This window comes from Vanacampus margaritifer, chromosome 3 (genome assembly GCF_051991255.1).
Source record: "Vanacampus margaritifer isolate UIUO_Vmar chromosome 3, RoL_Vmar_1.0, whole genome shotgun sequence".
NCBI classification, from domain to species: domain Eukaryota; kingdom Metazoa; phylum Chordata; class Actinopteri; order Syngnathiformes; family Syngnathidae; genus Vanacampus; species Vanacampus margaritifer.
In genome coordinates this window covers 14,716,221-14,727,772 of record NC_135434.1, presented here as the reverse complement: position 1 = coordinate 14,727,772, position 11,552 = coordinate 14,716,221, and positions in this window count along the sequence as shown.

Here is an 11,552-nt window from a genome sequence, read left to right as displayed (position 1 = left end):
CCCACACAAGCACGGGGAGCACATGCAAATTCCACCCAGGAAGGCCGAAGCCCGGACTTGATCGAACGTCCTCTGCACTGGGAGGCGGACGTGCTAACCAGTCATCCACCGTGCCGCCCAGAGAGTAAAATATTCATAGTAAATTTTACTCAAAAGCATTTTTAGTGTGTACAAGAGAATTTGCCTATCCCATGAAAAAACACAATTTTAAGATTTTTCACTCAGAAATGAAAAGTACATTTTGCAAGAAGAGATTTTGACAAAATTTGACTCAATTTTTTATTTTATTTTTTAAGTTACACAGGGATTATGGAATGAACTCACGATCTTCAGCTTGGGAGACTGCCACTCTACCACCTGAGCTATACCACTCCTATTGTTCGCTTGTATCCAAAAGGAGACTAAAAACGATGTTTTGATGTTATGAAGATTTCAGCTGTCACGAGCGATGTACTAACCCACAGTAGAAACCTGCATGCCTCAGGGAGTAGATTGTAGATTGTCTCCCAACCTGAAGTTGTGGGTTCCTCAACCCTTCATTATTATTATTATTATTATTTTACTCTCTTCCAAATGTAAAGTTTATTCATTGTAACTTGCTTTTTCTTTGTGTATTGGTTTAATATTGACACTGTGATATAAACCGTGGGTTACATGACAATGATTATGTACTGTATTGTGCAATCATCTCAGTCGAACACTGTGTTGCTGACTCATTAGTATGATTGCTCACGTTGTTAGTCTCATTTGCTTGAAAGTTCAGCCTGGGAAGATAAGATAATGAAACAACACAAATGCCAACCATTAGTGAAGTTGCAATTAAATAAATGCTTCTCTCAAAAGTGATTTGGCCAGAAAAATTGTGGCCATGCGCCAGTCTTTCATGCCTCGCCATTAATGATGAAGCTAAACAGTAGAAAAGCAATGCCTGTGTAATTGCTGCAGTCAATTGCCACCTCATTTGCTTATAGAACATTAACATAACACGTGCCGAGTGACTGAAACGACGCTAGTGAACTTCAAATACAATTTTCTTCATACAGCACTTAAGGACATGGCGGGGTACAGAGAAACCATGTGAGGAAAAACGCCCAAGGTGTGCTCGTCCACTCAGCTCACTTATTGAGAATGAATGTTTATGTATCTCAGCCCTTTTTTATTGTGCCTTTGCTATCTTGTGGGCTTATTTTTTTAAGCCATATAATAACGCGCCATCACATTAAAGCAAAAAGGTATCAGCATACTATTAGCATGAATGCCACGTGGCTATATTTCATGTAATTCTATGTTTAAATTTTTTTAAAATGAAATAAAAAGTCACTCCTGTTGCTTCCAGTACGGTTCATCAAATTAGGACTTCCAGTACAATACAATGATTGCATGAGAAAATCAAGGTGCCTAAAATAGGCCAATACTTATTAAGTTGAGTAAATTTAGTTTACTTTGAGATAGTTCAACAAGCAAATGGCAGTGACTTTGGCCCATATAGGCTACTGTACATTAGATGTATTAGACAACAAGGGTAGTATATTAATAAATTCCCTGTCCTGTAATGTGTGTGGCTGAAGCAATAAAGTGGGAACTTTAATTTGTATTTATGCAGTACTAAAATGAAGTTCTTGGAACATGGAGAGCAGACAGTTTCTGTGCCAAGACATGTTAAGTCATAGTACAGTTCTTAAGTTTATCGCCGCTGCCCTCGTTCAGTCACATTGTTTGTTAACAAACATTTCAACTATGTTACTCAAATGGCCTGGATTTCACTCGCTGGAGTGAGCTAAAAAAAAAAAAGACGCAATGCGTTTGTCCTCATAGAAAATGTGGTCTTGCTTCAGACATAACAATATCACTTTTGTCCATATGGAGTCGCCATAATAAGTTCCTTAGTGTTGCTTTGCGTAGTTTTTGAGCTCACGGCAACAAGTGAAATCCGGGCCAATTGTTATCCTTGACTGTCCTTCTATCCAGATAACTTCCCTTTTCCTTTTTTCTTTTTTTTCTCCTCAGACAAATCTTTTCAGTTGCTTTGCAGCTTCTGCCAGGAAAACCGTAACCGTGCATCGACATTCAAATTGACTTCCGTCTTTGTAACAAATGGGAAATGGGGAAGTGACGTATGCCATAAAGCAGTCAGCACATTTGTAGTTTTTTTGTGTGGCAGTGTTCCTACCATCCTCCTCAAAGTTGCTTAGTGCCAGTAAAAATGATACAGACCCCCTCAGGCCATGGCCAAGGTAGTTTTAAGTCAATGTTTCATCAGAAGAGTTATGAAAATATTTTATTAAGGTTGAAAAGTTCCTTAGTGCTACTTAAATCACAAGAAAAACTCAAAACCCAAGGGAGAAAAGAAGAAACCTTGAGAAGGGATGTAAAATATTCAGGGAGTAGATTGACTGTCTCCCAACCTGAAGTTGTGGGTTCCTCAACCCTTCATTATTATTATTATTATTATTATTATTTTACGCTCTTCCAAATGTAAAGTTTACTTTGTTTAGCATAGGACCAAATAGACTCAGTTTAGAGTAAAATTTACTCTACAGAATTTACTGTGTAAGTCTATCATTGCCAAAATCTAGACTGTAAACACTTGTAATATCGTTTAAACACTAAATGCCGTATTCAATGTAACTTTTAATTGTGGGTGAAAGTGTACACTTTAATTACGCTGTGTTTATTTTATTTCAGATCTATTGTGCTGGTGTGAACTCTTGTCACAGTTCAAATATTTGTAGGCCTACTTGTGTGTCAAAAGTCTCTTATCTAGTTCCAAGGAGGTTTCCATGCTGGCTAGTTTGAATCTGACTATATCTTCCACTGAGTGGGCGTAGCAGCCTCATTCTTTCGTTATTGGCCAATTATCCAAAGGCTCAACTTCAAAGATTCAAAGTTTCAAACATGGCAGTTGTAATTTTTGTCATCCGTAAAGTCCTATGTGGTGACATTTTCCATCTATTAAAACTCAAAGCCTTTTAAGGCAGCTGTTCAAATCAGTGATGCACCGAATATTCGGCCACTGAAAATTTTAGACATTTTCAGCATTCGGCCGAAATAAAATTCAAGCCGAAAGAAAATAGCCGAAATAGGCTGTTGTGGTGACGCAAGCAAAAAACCGCTGCAAGCAAGCGTCTGTTTCAATCGAACAGCGAACGCGGGGGTGAGTGTCCGCCTCGCTTCTCGCTGGCTCTTCACTGTGTGAGTTTGGGAGGAGAGGGGCGTCGCTTGGTGTACAACATTTAAGCGGGGCGAAAAAAGACAGAACTAGAACCCCTCGAACGCTTCCACTTTTTCACCGGCATCCCAGTGGCCGTGCTAAATACTTTAGCTAATGCTAGCACTATTGCTATCAACCGTTTTAAACACGGAAACACTTTAACGCTATCTCCGGGTGGCTACAGACCTGTACAGGACGCTGTGTGTGACTTTGCAGTCCATTCCCGAAGCCGATTAGCTGGTGTGAACTAATGTATTTTTCATTTTCGGTGCATCCCTAATAAATGCCAAATCACTTCATAAACGTCAGTCACGTCACGCCTGTTCTGTTTACACCGCACCATATAGATCTCACACTATCAAATTCAGACTATCCATATTCAAATCATCAACCAAAGACATCTTTTTAAACAGAAGTATTCATTGGAACTTGCTTTTTCTTTGTGTTTTCTTTGTGTCTTGTTATAATATTGACACTGTGATATAAACCGTGGGTTACATGACAATGATTATGTACTGTATTGTGCAATCATCTCAGTCGAACGTGCTGCTGACTCATTCGTATGATTGCTCACGTTGTTAGTCTCATTTGCTTGAAAGTTCAGCCTGGGTAGATAAGATGATCAAACAACACAAATTTCAACCATTAGTGAAGTTGCAATTAAATAAATCCGTCTGTCAAAAGTGATTCGGCCAGAAAAATTGTGGCAATGCGCCAGTCTTTCATGCCTCGCCGTTTATGATAAAGCTAAACAGTAGAAGAGCAACGCCTGTGTAATTGCTGCAGTCAATTGCCACCTCATTTGCTTATAGTACATTAACATAACACGTGCCGAGTGAGTGAAACGACGCTAGTGAACTTCAAATACAATTTTATTCATACAGCACTTAAGGACATGGCGGGGTACAGAGAAACCATGTGAGGAAAAACGCCCAAGGCGTGCTCGTCCACTCAGCTCACTTATTGAGAATGAATGTTTATGTATCTCAGCCCTTTTTTATTGTGCCTTTTCTATCTTGTGGGCTTATTTTTTTTTAAGCCATATAATAACACACCATCACAGTAAAGCGAAAAAGGTATCAGCATACTATTAGCATGAATGCCACGTGGCTATATTTCATGTAATTCTATGTTTAAAAAAAAAAAAAGAAGTCATTCCTGTTGCTTCCACTCCGGTTCATCAAATTAGGAGTTCCAGTACAATACAATGATGGCATGAGAAAATCAAGGTGCCTAAAATAGGCCGATACTTATTAAGTTGAGTAATTTTAGTTTACTTTGAGATAGTTCAACTAGCAAATGGCAGTGACTTTGGCCCATATAGGCTACTGTACATCAGATGTATTAGACAACAAGCGGTCCTCATATTATGTCCTCATATTAATAAATTCTCTGTCCTGTAAAGTGTGTGGCTGAAGCAATCAAGTCGGAACTTTAATTTGTATTTATGCAGTACTAAAATGAAGTTGTTGGAAGATGGAGAGCTACATTTTCATGTCAGATGATCATTTCTCATATCGCCCAATCCTCGAGGACAGTTTCTGTGCCAAGACATTTTAAGTCATGGTACAGTTCTTAAGTTTATCGCCGCTGTCCTCGTTCAGTCACATTGTTTGTTAACAAACATTTCAACTATGTTACTCAAAGGGCAAGTCACACGAGAGTGCATCAGTGACGTGCTTCCCTGCAACTAAGTATTTTACTTTATATTCACGGAGGTGAGGGACTCCAGTCGACTTTCGTCGCGAATGTTACGATTTACCATTGGCTTGGCAAAAACTTACAAAAGACACAACTTGAGTTTCACTTGGTATCCATGAGGTTCGACTTGACTTTGACTTGAAGTCCCTGACTTGACAAATCTCTCTCAACTCAGTGACCTTTGTCCAAAATTATTACCAAAATAAGAAAAAAACATGTGAAATAAATAATAATAATAATGATGATGTATATAAAATATTGTGCAGTATATTGTGTGAAATAACTTTTAAACAACTGGTGGAGAAACTCTTGTTGGTGAGCAGAACAGTGCGATGTTCTTAACCCACTGATTTGTTGCCCAGTCAGTATGTTTAGGTTCATTGTCACGTTGAAAGACCAATTAAGATTTCTACTCAGTGTGCGAAGGAACATTTTTACAGTACATGCTCCATTCACTGGGCCCTCAATAGTCACTCTGTGCTCTTTGTACTCAATCAACCTTAAAAGAGAATGTTTCCACTTTGATGCTTGACTGTGACAATGGTGTAGTTTATGCCAAATACTTCAACTTGGGTTCAGCTGACCATGCGCATTGGCAAAGTCAAAAGGGACCTGTACATTCCTAAGCAGAGGGACCGAGCGGGCGTGCAGGATTTCAGTCCATTAGTCAGATCAAGTTGATTGTATAGCCCTTAAAGTAGCACTAAAGAACTGTTCAACCTTAAAAAATGTTTTCATAACTCTTCTGACATGACAATGATTATGTACTGTATTGTGCAATCATCTCAGTCGAACGTGTTGCTAACTCATTAGTATGTTTGCTCACGTTGTTAGTCTCATTTGCTTAAAAGTTCAGCCTGGGTAGATAAGATGATCAAACAACACAAATGTCAACCATTAGTAAAGTTGCAATTAAATAAATCCGTCTGTCAAAAGTGATTCGGACAGAAAAATTGTTGCCATGCGCCAGTCTTTCATGCCTCGCCGTCAATGATGAAGCTAAACAGTAGAAGAGCAACGCCTGTGTAATTGCTGCAGTCAATTGCCACCTCATTTGCTTATAGAACATTAACATAACACGTGCCGAGTGAGTGAAACGACGCTAGTGAACTTCAAATACAATTTTCTTAAGGACATGGTGGGGTACAGAGAAACCATGTGAGGAAAAACGCCCAAGGGGTGCTCGTCCACTCAGCTCACTTATTGAGAATGAATGTTTATGTATCTCAGCCCTTTTTTATTGTGCCTTTGCTATCTTGTGGGCTTATTTTTTTAAGCCATATAATAACACACCATCACAGTAAAGCGAAACAGGTATCAGCATACTATTAGCATGAATGCCACGTGGCTATATTTCATGTAATTCTATGTTTAAAAAAAAAAACAAGTCATTCCTGTTGCTTCCAGTCCGGTTCATCAAATTAGGAGTTCCAGTACAATACAATGATGGCATGAGAAAATCAAGGTGCCTAAAATAGGCCAATACTTATTAAGTTGAGTAAACTTAGTTTACTTTGAGATAGTTCAACAAGCAAATGGCAGTGACTTTGGCCCATATAGGCTACTGTACATAAGATGTATTAGACAACAAGTGTAGTATATTAATAAATGCTCTGTCCTGTAATGTGTGTGGCTGAAGCAATCAAGTCGGAACTTTAATTTGTATTTATGCAGTACTAAAATGAAGTTGTTGGAACATGGAGAGCTACATTTTCATGTCAGATGATCATTTCTCATATCTCCCAATCTTCGAGGACAGTTTCTGTTCCAAGACATTTTAAGTCATGGTACAGTTCTTAAGTTTATCGCCGCTGTCCTCGTTCAGTCACATTGTTTGTTAACAAACATTTCAACTATGTTACTCAAAGGGCAAATCACACGAGAGTGCATCAGTGACGTGCTTCCCTGCAACTAAGTATTTTACTTTATATTCGCGGAGTCGACTTTCGTCGCGAATGTTACGATTTACCATTGGCTTGGCAAAAACTTACAAAAGACACAACTTGAGTTTCATTTGGTATCCATGAGGTTCGACTTGACTTTGACTTGAAGTCCCTGACTTGACAAATCTCTCTCTGCTCAGTGACCTGTCAAAAATTATTACCAAAAGAAGAAAAAAAACATATTTAAAATAAATAATAATAATAATGATGATGTATATAAAATATTGTGCAGTATATTGTGTGAAATAACTTTTAAACAACTGGTGGAGAAACTCTTGTTGGTGAGCAGAACAGTGCGATGTTCTTAACCCACTGATTTGTTGCCCAGTCAGTATGTTTAGGTTCATTGTCACACTGAAAGTTCCTTAGTGTTGCTTTGCGTTGTTTTTGAGCTCACGCCAACAAGTGAAATCCGCGCCAATTGTTATCCTTGACTGTCCTTCTATCCATATAACTTTCCCCTCAGACAAATCTTTTCAGTTGCTTTGCAGCTTCTGCCAGGAAAACCGTAACCGTGCATCGACATTCAAATTGACTTCCGTCTTTGTAACAAATGGGAAATGGGGAAGTGACGTATGCCATAAAGCAGTCAGCACATTTGTAGTTTTTTTTTTGTGTGGCAGTGTTCCTACCATCCTCCTCAAAGTTGCTTAGTGCCAGTAAAAATGATACAGACCCCCTCAGGCCATGGTCAAGGTAGTTTTAAGTCAATGTTTCATCAGAAGAGTTATGAAAATATTTTATTAAGGTTGAAAAATTCCTTAGTGCTACTTAAATCACAAGAAAAACTCAAAACCCAAGGGAGTAAAGAAGAAACCTTAAGAAGGGATGTGAAATTATCTGTATATAAATGTGGAAAAAATACAAATAAAAAAGGCTGTTTTCACATGCATTCATGACATCACATTCACAGACAGGGGGCAGGAAATTTGAACCCAAATCCTGTCTGAAAACTACTGGCCAGAGGCTTGCAGAAATTCCTATTATAGACAGCTCAGTTGTTAATTTACTATTTATAAAATAGTTTAGTCATAAATGGTCAAATGAAATGGCTATTTTAAAGATATTTTGGGGCAAATTGTTACAATCTTAGCATTCAAAGGGTTAGCTAAGGCATCTCTTGTGTACAGCAATCTTCAAGTCACTCCACCGATTTTCACTTGGGTGTGGCCATTGAAAGATATTATAACATTTTTAATACCTAATTTCATATATCAACTATTGTTACACATTATGAACATTTTAATTCTTCATATTAACCTTGTCGGAATATTTTGTGTCCTGTGCAGAGCAGATGGTGTTGATTTCGGTATAATCTGACCTTAAACTGGGTCATACTATTTAGTCTAAAAAAGTTCCTTCTCAGCGCTTTGTACACACACATTTCGGTCTTGAAAACAAAATTTGCTTTGAAATAACACACACACACACTCTTTACTTTCTTCATCAGTCACGGCCACCGTAAATTTGGTTCAACTTGTTTGTGAGATTTTGCTATGGGAAAATCCTTCAACTATATAACACATTCTGTCTCAAAAACATCCACCTGACCTTGTTTACGCCACTGCTCACGGAAAAGTACCAGAGAGTATGTTTAGTCTATAAATGAAAAGGAGGAGGTCTTTTTAACTATAAGAAGCTATTGTACACGTAGAAGAGTACATTTGACGCTCTGAATCCCACGATGTTTAAGTGATGTAATCGGAAGCTGTTATCTGTCCAGAGATCTCTGAAAGATTAAAAATCATTTTTGCAAAGGTGTATTTTTCTTGCATTAAACCTATCTTCAATTTTGGAACACGCAAAGAGGACAAAATTCCTTTATTCCTCTTCACCATCTATGCTCATAGTCGCTCGTTGACGAACGCTACAGTTCCACGCAAAACATGATTATGCCACCACCATGCTGTGCTTACATGTGGACGCCGTTATTTTGGTGATATAAATATGTGTCTATAAACATCTAGTCCCAGCTAGATTTGTTGAAAAGAAAACAACCACAAACGTTTTACAGTTAGCTAGTGTTTCTACGGTGTTTCAAACTGTATTCTAGTGACTCATCAAGCAACATAACGTCTAATTTAGATTGAAGACGTTTTCATTTTAGTTGTTCAAATGTTATAAAAGCAGCGGGTATCCTGATAAGGCTGGCTAGATTTTGTGAGTGACATGTACAATCACGTGTCCTAACAACCACGACATAAGTGTGATTGCTCAGTGTATAAAATACAAACAATCTGATTTTATCATTTGAACAAGACTTGTGATCTATCATCAGGAAGCTTTCTTTTTTTTTTTTTGTCATGAGGTGGTTGTCGGCTTACTTCACTGAAATGTCACAAAACTAGGTCACCTTCACAAAAGAAAGTAGTTCAAGACTGAGCAAATATAATCTATTTGGCATGAAAATATTTCCTCATCTTTGACTCATCCACCTGAAGACAGCAAGCATGTAGCATGTAGCATGTAGCATGTAGCATGTAGCAATTCGGTAGACGCAGTGGCAAGCGCTTCCCTCAAGAGCACTTTAACTGTGAATAGGAGGGTCTCATGAGGGGAGGAAATTGTTTTGCTGAGTCACTCCCATGTTCAAAAACTGATTACAAGCATTGGACTCACACCTGTGATCCAAGTTTATCTTGGTCTCATCAGACCACAAGTCACATCAAGTCATCTTTATTTATATAGCGCTTTCAAACAGCCTTAGTCACAAAGCGCTTTACAGAAACACAACATTAAACAAACATAAGACATAATTCCAGTAATAAGTCCTTAGTCTGCTTGTCTTCAGCAAACTTCTTGCTGGTGCTGTTTTGTGCATCATCTTAAGAAGACGCGTTCTTCTGGGACGACAGCCGTGCAGACTAGTTTGATGCAGTGTGGGTTGTCTGAGCACTGACAGACCGACTCTCGACCTCTTCAAGACGTGCAGCATTGCTGGCAGCGCTCGGACATGTATTTTCTAAGAATGATGCTGAGTACATGCACTCAATTTCTTTTTCGACCCTTGGCGAGGCCTATTCTGAGTGGAAACTGTCCTGTCAAACCAGCACAAAAGTTTGTGAACCCTGCAGGCATGGTCAGATTTTTTGTATAGAATATTAAAATAACCTTATTAAATGTTTAGTCATACCCCAATCTATAATGCTGACATTGAAAATAATGGACTTGAACAATCCATCCATCCATTTTCTTAACCACTTGGTCCTCACAAGGGTCGCAGGGGTCGCTGAAGCCTATCCCAGCTGGCTTTGGGCAGTAGGCGGGGCACACCCTGAACTGGTTGCCAGCCAATCCAGGGCAGGACTTGAACAAAAAGAATGATAATATTGTCATTCATTATTGAGCAAAAGTTGTTAATTAAAGAAAAACTTAGATTTCATGGGTGCAAAGGTTATGTGAACCTCTCACTTAATCCGACATTGCACCTCCTTTTGCAATGAGAACTTCATACAAACACTTTTAGTGACTTATCAGCCTTTCACATCTACTTTGGGCTATTTTTGCCACTCTTCCTTGCAAAATGCAGCCAATTGAGCTTCAGGTCCCACCACAGTATTTTGAAAAAATTCAAGTCAGGATTTTAACCGGGCACATCCAGAACATGAATGTTGTTGTTCTTCAGCCATTCCTTGGTTGTACTGCTGGACTGCTTTGGATTATTTTCATGTTGCATGATGCATCGTCTACCAGGCTGTAACTTCACAAAGGACGGCTTCAGGTTATGATCCGATCCAGGATTTCACAATATTCCTCGGAATTAATGATTCCCTAGACTATGTAGACTTGTCCAGGTCCTGAGGATGAAAAGCCAGCCCAGAACTTAACTGTAGGGTGAAGGTTCTTTTGCAGTGTTGACTTTTCACCAAACATGACTGTTTCAGTTGTGACCTAACAGTTCAATTTTGGACTCATCTGTCCACAGAAGGGACTTCCAAAAAGCTTCAGGTTTGTCCAGGTACTCGCTGGCAAGGTTGAGATGGGCAACTTTGATCTTTTTTTTGTGAGCAGAGGCTTCTACCTAGCAAGCCTTCCATGAAAGTCTTGTCGATGGACTTTTCTTCTGATTGTTGAAGCATGCACGTGTCCCAGATGCAGCAAAAGAGGTCTGCAAATCCCTCAATGTGATGCACATGTTGGCTTTTTACCTGAATGATCATTTGTTTGTCTTGTGGTTCTTGCTGATATTTTAGAAGGTCATCCACTTCTAGGCTGGATTGTAGTCATTTTCATTTTTTTTTTAGATGACTTTATAGCTTTCCCCAAACAGATGTACTGTGACTACCCACTTCCTGAAGTCCCCTGAGATTTCTCTTCCTTTCAGCATGACTGACCTTTATGGGCTCACCTTGGTAAGACTAAAGTGATGTGGTTTTGTCTCTGTATCAGTCAGTGATGCACATTTTTTTTGCTAAACCTCTCTCATTTCATTGGTCCATTTCAGTGGTTAGATTGCTACCAATTTGTCCTACCTGATCCTACTTGACTAGCTCAGGGTTCACTTACTTTTGCACCTGCACAACTTGACCAAAAACATAGTTTTGACTACACAATTGATTTAAATAAAAAATGCATTGAAATGCTTAACCTACACCTGTTATTTCATATAAAATGTAATGGTTCAGATTGAACAACAGAATCAGGTTGAAACGATTGGAAAATCCAAATTGCTGAAGAGGTTCACAAAATTTTGAGCA